Raw genomic sequence first — 11,513 nt, 5'->3', positions numbered from 1 at the left:
GAACAGACCAATAACAGCAGACGAAATTGTAGCAGTCATCACAAAACTCCCAACACACAAAAGCCCTGGACCAGATGGTTTCCCAGGAGAATTCTACAAAGCCTTTAAGGAAAAGCTAACCCCTATCCTCCAGAGACTATTCGAAAAAATCCAAACTATTGGAAGACTCCCAAACTCTTTTTATGAAGCCAGCATCATCCTAATCCCAAAACCAGAAAAAGACACTACGAAAAAAGAAAACTTCAGGCCAATATCGTTGATGAACATAAATGCTAAAATCCTCAGCAAAATATTGGCAAACCACATCCAGCAATACATTCAAAAGATCATCCACCATGACCAAGTGAGATTCATCCCAGGGATGCAAGGATGGTACAATATCCGCAAATAAATAAACATAATACATCACATAAACAACAGCAAAGACAAAAATCACATGATCATATCAATAGATGCACAAAAACCATTTGATACGATGCAGCACCCATTTCTGATAAAGACTCTCAGTAAACTGGGTATGGAGGGAGCATTCCTCAAAACAATAAAGGCCATATATGAGAGACCTACAGCCAACATCATACTCAATGGACAAAAATTTAGAGCTTTCCCACTAACATCAGGAACAAGACAATGATGCCCTCTCTCACCACTCCTATTCAACATAGTATTGGAAGTCCTAGCCACAGCAATCAGAGAAGAAAAAGAAATAAAAGGCATACAAATTGAAAGGGAGGAAATAAAACTGTCACTGTTTGTAGATGACATGATAGTGTAAATGGAAATTCCTATAGACTCCACCAAAAATCTTCTCGACCTAATCAATGAATTTGGCAAAACAGCTGGATACAAAGTCAATACTCAGAAATCAAAGGCATTCCTGTATACCAACAACGGAACTACAGAAACAGATATCAGAAAAAAAATCCCATTTGTTATAGCAACAAGAATAATAAAGTACCTAGGAATAAACCTAACCAAGGAGGTACAAGACCTGTACTCAGAAACTACACAACACAGAATAAAGAAGTTAAGGAAGACACAAACAAATGGAAGCATGTACCATGCTCATGGATTGGAACAATTAACATCATCAAAATGCCCATACTACCAATGCAATTTATAGATTCAATGCAATCCCTATGAGAATAACCATGACATATTTCACGGATATAGAACAAACATTTCAGAAATTGATATGGAACCATAAACGACCCCGAATAGCTGCAGCAATTTTGAGAAAGAAGAACAAAGCAGGAGGGATCACAATACCTGATATCAAACTGTATTACAAGGCCACTGTCATCAAAACAGCCTGGTACTGGCATCAAAACAGGCACATAGACCAATGGAACAGAACAGAGAGCCCAGAAATAAACTCAAGTCTTTACGGCCAAGTAATATTTGACAAAGGAGGCAAGAGCATAAAATGGAGCAAAAACAATCTCTTCAATAAATGCTGTTGGGATATCTGGACAGCTGCGTGCAAAAAATGAAACTTGATCACCAACTTATGCCATACACAAAAATAAACTCAAGATGGATAAAAGATTTAAATATAAGTCGTAACACCATAAAAGTCCTAGAGGAAAATATTGGAAGGAAAATCTCAGACATTACACGCAGCAACATCCTCACAGACATGTCCCCTAAAGCAAGGCACATAAAGGAAAGAATAAACAAATGGGACCTCATCAAAATAAAAAGCTTCTGCATGGCTATGGAAAACAGCACTAAAATACAAAGATAACCAACAGTATGGAAATACATATTTGCTAATGATACCTCAGACAAGGGCCTGATCTCCAAAATATATAAAGAACTCACACGACTGCACTCCAGGAAGACAAACAAACCAATAAAAAATGGGCAAAGGACTTGAACAGACACTTCTCCAAGGGAGACATACAGAGGGCCCAGAGATATATGAAAAGATGCTCAGCATCACTAGCCATCAGAGAGATGCAAATTAAAACGACAATGAGGTACCATCTCACACCAGTCAGAGTGGCCATCATAAACAAATCCACAAACAAATATTGAAGAGGATGCAGAGAAAAGGGAACCCTAGTGCACTGTTGGTGGGAATGCAGACTGGTGAGGCCACTGTGGAAAACAGTATGGAATTTCCTCAGAAAACTAAAAATGGAACTGCCCTTTGACCCAGCAATTCTGCTGCTGGGATTATACCCTAAGAACCCTGAAACACCAATCCAAAAGAACCTATGCACCCCAATGTTCATAGCAGCACAATTAACAATAGCCAAGTACTGGAAGCAACCTAAGTACCCATCAGCAAACGAGTGGATCCAAAAACTATGGTACATTTACACAATGGAATTCTACGCAGCAGAGAGAAAGAAGGAGCTTATATCATTTGCAACAGCATGGATGGAACTGGAGAGCATTATGCTAAGTGAAATAAGCCAGGCGGTGAGGGACAAATACCATATGATCTCACCTTTTACTGTGACATAATAAATAGAAGAAAAAAGGAAACAAAATATAACCAGAGACATTGAAGTTAAGAACAGTCTAACAATGGTCAGGGGGGGAGTGGGGAGGGGGCAGTGAGGAGAGGGGATTACACAACTACTATAAATGACACATGGACCAAATCAATGTGGAGGGTGCAGGTGGGGGAGGGAGGTGGGCTCAGCTGTGGTGGGGTGGAGGGATGGGGACAAAAGGCACACAACTGTAATTGAATAACAGTAAAAATTTTTAAAAAAACTTACAAAGTTCAACACCAAAAAAACACAACCCATATGTAAAAACAAATGGCCAAAGGACCTGAATAGACATTTCTCCAAGGAGGACATACAAATGGCCGATAGACACATGAAAACATGCTTAATGTCACTAGTCAGAGCAATGCAAATTAAAACTGCAGTGTGATATTACCTTACCCTGTCAAAATGGCTATCATGAATAAAAGAGCAAGCAAGTGCTGTTGAGATGTGGAGAAAAGGAACCCTTTTGTACTTTGGTGGAAATGCAGATTGGTGCAGCCACTGTGGAAAGCAGTATGGAGATATATCAAAAAAGTTAAAAAATGGGTCTGACTTTGACCCAGCAAACCCACTCCTGGGAATATATCTGAAAGAACCCAAAACACTAATTGGAAAGAGCATGAGCACCCCTATGTTCATTGCAGTGTTATTTACAATCACCAAGATATGGAAGCAGCCCACGTGTCCATCAGTAGATGAGTGGATAAAACAACATGGAACACTTACACAATGGAATACTACTCAGCCATAAAAAAGAAGAAAATTCTACCCTTGTGACAGTATGGATGTACCTGGAGAACATTATATTACATAATATAAGCCAATAAGAGAAAGATAAATACCATATGATTTCACTTATATGTGGAATCTAATGGACAAACTGAAATAAGAAGGAAAATGGGGACAGAATGAAGAACAGAATGACAGCTAGTGGTGGAGGTAGGTTACGGGATGGAGGGATTAAGCAAAAAAGAAAAAGGACTCATGGACACGGACAACAATGTGGTGATTGTTGGGTGGGGTATAGGGGGACTAAATGGTAATGGGAAAAATAGAATACAGATTAAATTTTTAAAATTTTTGGCCAGAAAAAAAAAGATTTAAAATATTTTAATTAACCCCAAATATTTCTACTTGCCCTTTGCAGTTAGTTCACCGCCCTCCTCCATTCTCAGTCCTAGGCAACTACTGTTTTTCTTTTTCTCCTTTCTTGCATGCTTGCTTTCTCTTTTTTAGCACATTCTATGTGGTAGTCACTGTATTTCAGTGAGTGAAATAATGAATAAACCTAGGTTTTTTCATTAAAGTAATCACCATTTCTGTTTTACTTACCAATGCATAAACCCAGACAACACAGCAGCAGGTCTGGTGGCCAAGGCTGTGGGTGGGGGCCCAGTGCCCAGAGTGCACGTGTGGAGACCAGGGCCACTAGCCCAGCAACAGGAGACACTCCTGCTCCACTCCTGTAGCCTTCCTCATCCACTCAGCTCCCTGCCCTAGGCAGGGAGGTTGGCTTGTGCAGTTGAATTGTCTGAGCTGAGGACACTGAGAGCTCAGGTAGTTGACAGTGGCATTGATAGTAGTGGTAACAATGGTCTTAGCCAGCAGAGAAGATAAAAGATAGCTGGATTGAGCTGGGAGATGTGACACCACACAATATTAAACAGCCGAAGAGATTAAAGCAGGTCATCTTTCCAGTCAGCTACAATGACAAGTTCTACAAGGATGTGCTGGAGTTGGAGAGCTAGCAAAACTAGCCTAATTCAATGATATTGCAGTAGGTATAGTATGCTGTGGGGTGGATCATTCACAGAATCAGAAGAGACTGCATCATAACACTAGGATGTCTGGTACCATACCGAAGGCTAGAAATAGGAACTGAAATGTTAAATCATGTCTTAAACATCTGTGAAAATGATGGCACTTTTGACATCTATCTGCATGTCCAGATCAGCAATGTGTCACAATTGACTTCTACAGGAAGTTTTGCTTTGAGATATTGAGACCAAGAAGAACTACTGTAAGAGGATAGAGCCCTCAGATGCTCATGTGATGCAGAAAAATCTCAAAGTCCCTTCTGGCCAGAATGCAAACTTGCAAAACACAGACAACTGAACAAATTAAAAATACTTTTTTGCACTTGCTTGTCACCAAATAAAAAAGAGGCCCATTGATTCCCACCCCTTCTTTTAAAGTTTTTCCTACTCCTTGTTCTTATTTTTCCTCTTTTTCCTTCCCTTCTAACAGTTTTAATACTTTCAAACACTTTCAAAATTAATCATGTTTGGATTGTTTTAGTTCTCTTATTGCTGTGACATGGATTGATTTTTAAAAGAGAAGGTATAGATCTGTTTAGTTTCACAGTTAAGATATTTGGTCCCAAAAATGTGAGTGTCAATTTCAATTTATTTTTAGCTAGTCCTGCTTTCACAGTGAAGTGCAGAGCCTACAAAATGTTGTATATTTCAAAACACAAAAAAGAAGCAACAGCAATACCTTGTTCTCTAATCATAGACAAGTTTAGTGTGTTTGTGGTACTTTGGGTTTTTCAAGACTGTAGGATACTAATCCCTAGACACTGCCTTCACCTTCACCTTTTGTCCTTCTAAGTACTATCTCAGGAGTTGGTGTTTCAAGCAATTATTTCTTCTTTCCTTGCTGGTGGCTGAAGGTAAGTGGGATAGTTTGGGTAGTTAGTGTTAGACTTTGATCTCAGTATTTGAGTTAAACTGCTTTTTGCTAATGAGTTGGCTGATTGTTAGCAGGATTATTTTTCCTGCTGTTGATTGTTATTAGTGCCATTAACTTTTAGAGTGTGATCTGGTGACATTAACTTTTTTAAATACCCCAGGTAAAGTTAATGGCCTTTAATTGGCCAAAAGAAGTTTGCTGTGACTTACTTTTCTTATTCCTGTCCTTTTTCTTCAGTAAACCCACAGTAGTTAGTCTAACCTTAAAAATGTAGTTGATATACTTATAGGTCAATACCTTTAAAGAATTCTGACACAGGTATTGTCTCTTGAACATATTAACATATACCTAAAAGGAAGCTTACATGGACTTGTGGCACAATAAATGCATTTGATGTCAGCTAATGCAGGCAGTTAAAAGTGTGGCCACTGAGCATTTTACTATATGGGAAAGAATATATAGACAGTGTTTTTGAGAAGAGCAAACTGTGCTGTTGCTTATATGTTGGAGAATATCCAAGATTTGCTTACCTTTTGTGGCTATGATATTGAGTTTAAAGATTTGGGGGAGGAAGAATTGTTAAACATATTACTTCTATTCTTGGAAAAGTGAAACTCTAGAAGTATTACTAATGTAATCTTTCTCCTGCCCCAAAATCTTCGGTGATGTCTTACTACCTAGAAATAAAGGAAAATATCTAATCTGTTTATTTGTATATTCCTTGAACTTTCATTTTACAAATATTTATGGAGTGCTTGATATTGCCCACATACTACTTGGTGCTGGGTAATATATTTTTTTTAAATACCAGAACATCACATAAGTTTACTTCAGATGTAACAGCAATGCTAAAGTCAACAAGTAGCTTCTTCTACTGACAAGCCTGGATTAGGCCAGATCATTTTCTGATGAATAAGGAGTGGTTTTGATGGATTGATAACTTCTTGTAAGATAGGAGACAACTGATATTTTCTTGTTTTCCCCCATAGTCCCATCTCCAGTATTTAAAATTTTTTCTGCTTTGCCAATATGGGTGACCTAGCAAATGATCTCATTAGACTTTAAAACAATCCACAGAGTTTGAAGATTCTGTCATTTGACTTTAAAAGGAAGGTTGATTCATAATATTTATCCTCTTACATAAATTCTACTAAGAAAATCTTATCTCTCCAAATGTTAAAAGACAAAATTATTTTACGCGATGTTTGTGAACATTTTATAATCTTAACTTCTTGAGAAAGTGAAAGTACAAAGTACTATAGACTTCAGCAGTCTTGAGTGCAAAGAATAATAGAGAAAAGGAAGATAGTTAATGAATAGGTTTATAGGGTTCTAATCTTAAGATAGTAAAAATGTAGAATTCCATTGTATAAATGTACCATAGTTTTTGTTTGTTTGTTTGTTTGTATTTTAATATTTATAGTTTTATTTATTTTTTTAATTTTTATTGTTATTCAATTACAGTTGTATGCCTTTTCTCCCCATCCCTCCACCCCACCCAAGCTGAACCCACCTCCCTCCCCCACCACCACCCTCCCCCTTGATTTTGTCCATGTGTCCTTTATAGTAGCTCCTGTAATCCCCTCTCCCCACTGTCCCCACCCCACTCCCCCCTGGCTATTGTTAGATTGTTCTTAACTTCAATGTCTCTGGTTATATTTTGTTTGCTTTTTTCTTCTGTTGATTATGTTCCAGTTAAAGGTGAGATCACATGGTATTTGTCCCTCACCGCCTGGCTTATTTCACTTAGCATAATGCTCTCCAGTTCCATCCATGCTGTTGCAAATGATATAAGCTCCTTCTTTCTCTCTGCTGCGTAGAATTCCATTGTGTAAATATACCATAGTTTTTGGATCCACTCATTTGCTGATGGGCACTTAGGTTGTTTCCAGTACTTGGCTATTGTAAATTGTGCTGCTATGAACATTGCGGTGCACAGGCTCTTTGGATTGGTGTTTCAGGGTTCTTGGGGTATAATCCCAGCAGCGGAATTGCTGGGTCAAAGGGCAGTTCCATTTTTAGTTTTCTGAGGAAATTCCATACTGTTTTCCACAGTGGCCTCACCAGTCTGCATTCCCACCAACAGTGCACTAGCGTTCCCTTTTCTCTGCATCCTCTCCAACATTTGTTTGTGGATTTGTTTATGTTGGCCACTCTGACTGGTATGAGATGATACCTCATTGTGGTTTTAATTTGCATCTCTCTGATGGCTAGTGATGCTGAGCATCTTTTCATATGTCTCTGGGCCCTCTGTAAGTCTTCCTTGGAGAAGTGTCTGTTCAAGTCCTTTGCCCATTTTTTAATTGGGTTGTTTGTCTTCCTGGAATGGAGTCGATTAAAAAAACTTATCAAGGTGGAAGTAGAGGTAGCATACTTTAACATAACACAGGTCATATATGAGAGATCTACATCCAACATCTTGCTCAAAGGGCAAAAAATAAAGCTTTCCCACTATGATCAAGCACAAGACAGGATGCCCGCTTTCACCATTTCTATTCAAAATAGTACTGGAAGTTCTAACCACAGCAATCAGACAAGAAAAAGAAACAAAAACCATCCAAATTGGAAAGGAGGAAGCAAAACTGTCATTGTTTGCAGATGACAGGATAAGCTACATAGAAAACCCTATAGATTCCATCAAAAAACTACTCAACCTAATAAATGAATTTGACAAAATTTCAGAATACAAAGTCAATCAAAAATCAAAGGCATATTTGTACACCAACAATGAAATATCAGAAACAGAACTCAGAAAAAAATCCCATTTGGTACAGCAACAAGAAAAATAATGTACCTAAGAATTAACCTAACCAAACAGGTAAAAGACCTGTACTCAGAAAACTGCACAACACCGAAGAAAGAAATTAAGGAAAACACAAACAAATGGAAGCATGTAGCATGTTCATGGATTGGAAGAATTAACATCATCAAAATGGCCATACTACCCAAAGCAATTTATACATTCAATGCAATGTCTATTAAAGGACCAGTGACATATTTCACAGATATAGAACAATTATTTCAAAAATTTATATGGAACCAGAAACAACACCGAATAGCAGCAGAGGTCTTTAGAAAGATGAATAAAGTAGGTGGCATTACCATACATGACATCAAACTGTATTACAAGGCCACTGTAATCAAAACAGTCTGGTACAGGCATAAGAAGAGACATATGGACCAATGGAACTGAATAGAGAGCCCAGAAATAAACCCAAGTGTCTACGGTCCATGAATATTTGACAAAGGGGGAAGAAGCATAAAATGGATCAAAAAATGCCTCTTCAACAAATGGTGTTGGGAGGGCTGGACAGCTACATGCAAAAAACTGAAACTCGAGCACCAACATACACCATACACAAAAATAAATTCAAGGTGGTTAAAGACTTAAATATAAGTTGTGACACCATAAAAGTCCTAGAGGAGAACATAGGCAGGGAAACCTCAGATATTCCATGCAGCAATATTTTCACCAATATGTCCTCTAGAACAAGGAACATAAAGGAAAAAATAAACAAATGAAATCTCATCAAAATAAAATGCTGCACACTAAAGAAATCAGCATTAAAATGAAAAGAGATGACACCTAATAAAAGCTGCACTTCCAGGCAAATAAATAAATAACAGCTAGTAAAATAAAAAGAGAAACAACCATATGGGAAAACATATTTGCCAATGATGCCTTGGGCAAGTGTTTGACCTCCAAAATATATAAAGAACTACCCACATGACTCCACTGCAGGAAGACAAACAACCCAATTAAAAAATGGGCAAAAAATCTGAACAGACACTTCTGCAAAGAGGACATACAGAGGGCCCAGAGACATATAAAAAGATGCTCAGCATCACTAAGCATCAGAGAGATGCAAATTAAAACCACAATGAGATACCACTTCACACCAGTCAGAATGGCCATCACAAACAAATCAACAAACAGCAAGTGTTGGAGAGGATTTGGAAAAAAGGGAACCCTAGTGCACTGTTGGTGGGAATGCAGAGTGATGTAGCCACTGTGGAAAACAGTATGGAATTTCCTCAGAAAACTAAAAATGGAAATGCCTTTTGACCTGGCAATTCCACTGCAGGGATTATAATCTAAGATCCCTAAAATACCAAGCCAAAAGAATCTATGCAACCCAATGTTCATAACAGCACAATTTACCATAGCCAAGTTCTGGAAGCAATGTAAGTGCCCATCAGTAAGCGAATGGATCAAAAAACTATAGTATATTTACACAATGGAATACTATGCAGCAGAGAGAAAGAAGGAGCTCCTACCCTTTGCGACAGCATGGATGAAACTGGAGAGCGTTATGCTAAGTGAAATATGCCAGGCAGTGAAAGACAAATACCATATGATCTCACATTTAAGTAGAACCTAACCAATGAAACAATCAAGCAAGCAAAATATAACCAGAGTCATTGAAATTAAGAACAATCTGATAGTGACCAGAGGGGAGGTGGGAGGGGATAATGGGGGGAAATGGGGAAGGGTTTTCAGGAACAAGTATAAAGCACACATGAAAAAACTAAGGCGGGTGGGTTGGATCAGGGGAGGGGTTGGGGATAACTGGGGTGTAGGGGAGTGGTGAGGGGAAAATGCAGACAACTGTATGTGAACAACAATGAAAAAGAAAATCTTACATCTTGCAAAGGGGAGACAAATTCTCAAAAAATGCAGCTACACATGTGAAATGTAGAACATATGAGAATGGCTTACTTAGTCTTCCCTCTTCTATTTGAAACCAGAGTTATTAAGAAGAAACAATGTAAATTTGATCATATTTACAGATATTTAGATATATTTATGTTAGTATACTTGTATATTTCTTCTCTCTGTGAGCTAAGAGGGATGGGGCTTAGAAGCAATGTTACCAGTACCAATTAGCACACCTACCACACATACAGTGTTTTATAATACCATTCTGTAAAAAAAAAAAAAAAACAGGGGTACTTAAAAATGATGTATTTGAGGACTGGAACAAGAACATATAGTGTGATCCTGGAGCATCTTCCTGTGCTAGAATGTAAGGAAAATACTTGAGAAAATTCCAGTGTTGGGCATATGTCAAAGGGAGAAATGACCCAACTTGACAGAGCACCCTATTTTCAAAGCTAAACATTTTGAGCAATAAAAATAAAATAAAAATATATTAACAAAAATAAAAATAAATTTGCATGATTCTATACTGGTATAAATAAATGATCAAATAAGTAAATGGGGAGAAGAGACAAATTGATGAAGAATAACTTAAGTAGCAGCTACATCCTTAAGGAACTAGAACATAACTCCCCACTTGTTATGTGTGGGTTGTGCACAGAAGCTGGTTGGATAGGGGCATCTTCATAGTGGATAATCTTAATAAGCACTGTCTTACCAGTTGATCAATGTTAACATAATCAGTATAAATCATGTTGATAGTGTGCACTGCTGCTATAATATGATGAGAATGGCACTTTACCTCTGTGATCTTCCATGCCAAAACCCATAGCCCTACTCTAATAATGAGAAAAACATCAAAGAAATTCCAGTTAAAGGATATTCTACAAAATGATGCATTTTTATGTATTCAGCTCTTCCCAAGGGAAAAAAAAAGCATTAATTTTTTAAAAAGCTTCTGTAAAACTTCTTGTATTGATTTAGTGAGGTGAGAAAAAATGCAGTATTGAACAGAGAAGCACAAAGAATATATGGCTTAAAGAGCACTCTGATTTGAGGAAGTACTGCCTGAATAATGTGGTTCATAGCATGAAAAGTAGGTTTTTTGTAAATCATATTTAAAGAGAACAAACATTCAGAAATTCCACAACAGAATGGGTATAAGGTAGGAGCTATGACTAGAAACATACTAAGTGAAGTGTACCAAAAGTCTAAATTTTGAAATATTGCAGATCAAGAAATTATTATCAAATGTGAAATATGCAGATTTAAACTTAACAGGAAATGTACAGAATCAATTCTATGAGAACTGTAAGAATTTCTTGAGGAAAAAAAAAACAAAATAAAAGTTGAATAAGTTGAAAAACATAAACCATATTGTGGTTGCAGTTTTATCAGTTTTTGCTCATGTTTTTTTTTTTTAATTAAATTTACTGGGGTGACATTGGTTAATAATATCAGGGCTTTCAATGTTTTGTGCATTTTGAAGCTCTGTGATTAGGTGCATAAACATTTAGAATTGTTTTTCTCTTCTGTTGAATAAAATGTCGTATTATGAAATGAACTTCTTTACCCTTAGTAATACGAGGGGGACCCCCAAAAAATGAAATTATCTTCTGTAGGGTGGGCCCCTTGTAGTACAGGCTTCCCCA

The 11,513-nt window shown here is 37.4% G+C and overlaps 1 pseudogene; it reads left to right on the top strand.

The window, feature by feature from the left end:
- The first annotated feature begins 3,461 nt into the window (after positions 1-3,461).
- Positions 3,462-4,625, top strand: LOC112321346 (N-alpha-acetyltransferase 50 pseudogene; annotated as a pseudogene).
- Positions 4,626-11,513: the final 6,888 nt, after the last annotated feature.

The sequence above is a fragment of the Desmodus rotundus genome, chromosome X, assembly GCF_022682495.2.
Source record: "Desmodus rotundus isolate HL8 chromosome X, HLdesRot8A.1, whole genome shotgun sequence".
Lineage (NCBI taxonomy): Eukaryota > Metazoa > Chordata > Mammalia > Chiroptera > Phyllostomidae > Desmodus > Desmodus rotundus.
This window is presented reverse-complemented; position numbering and strand designations above follow the sequence as displayed.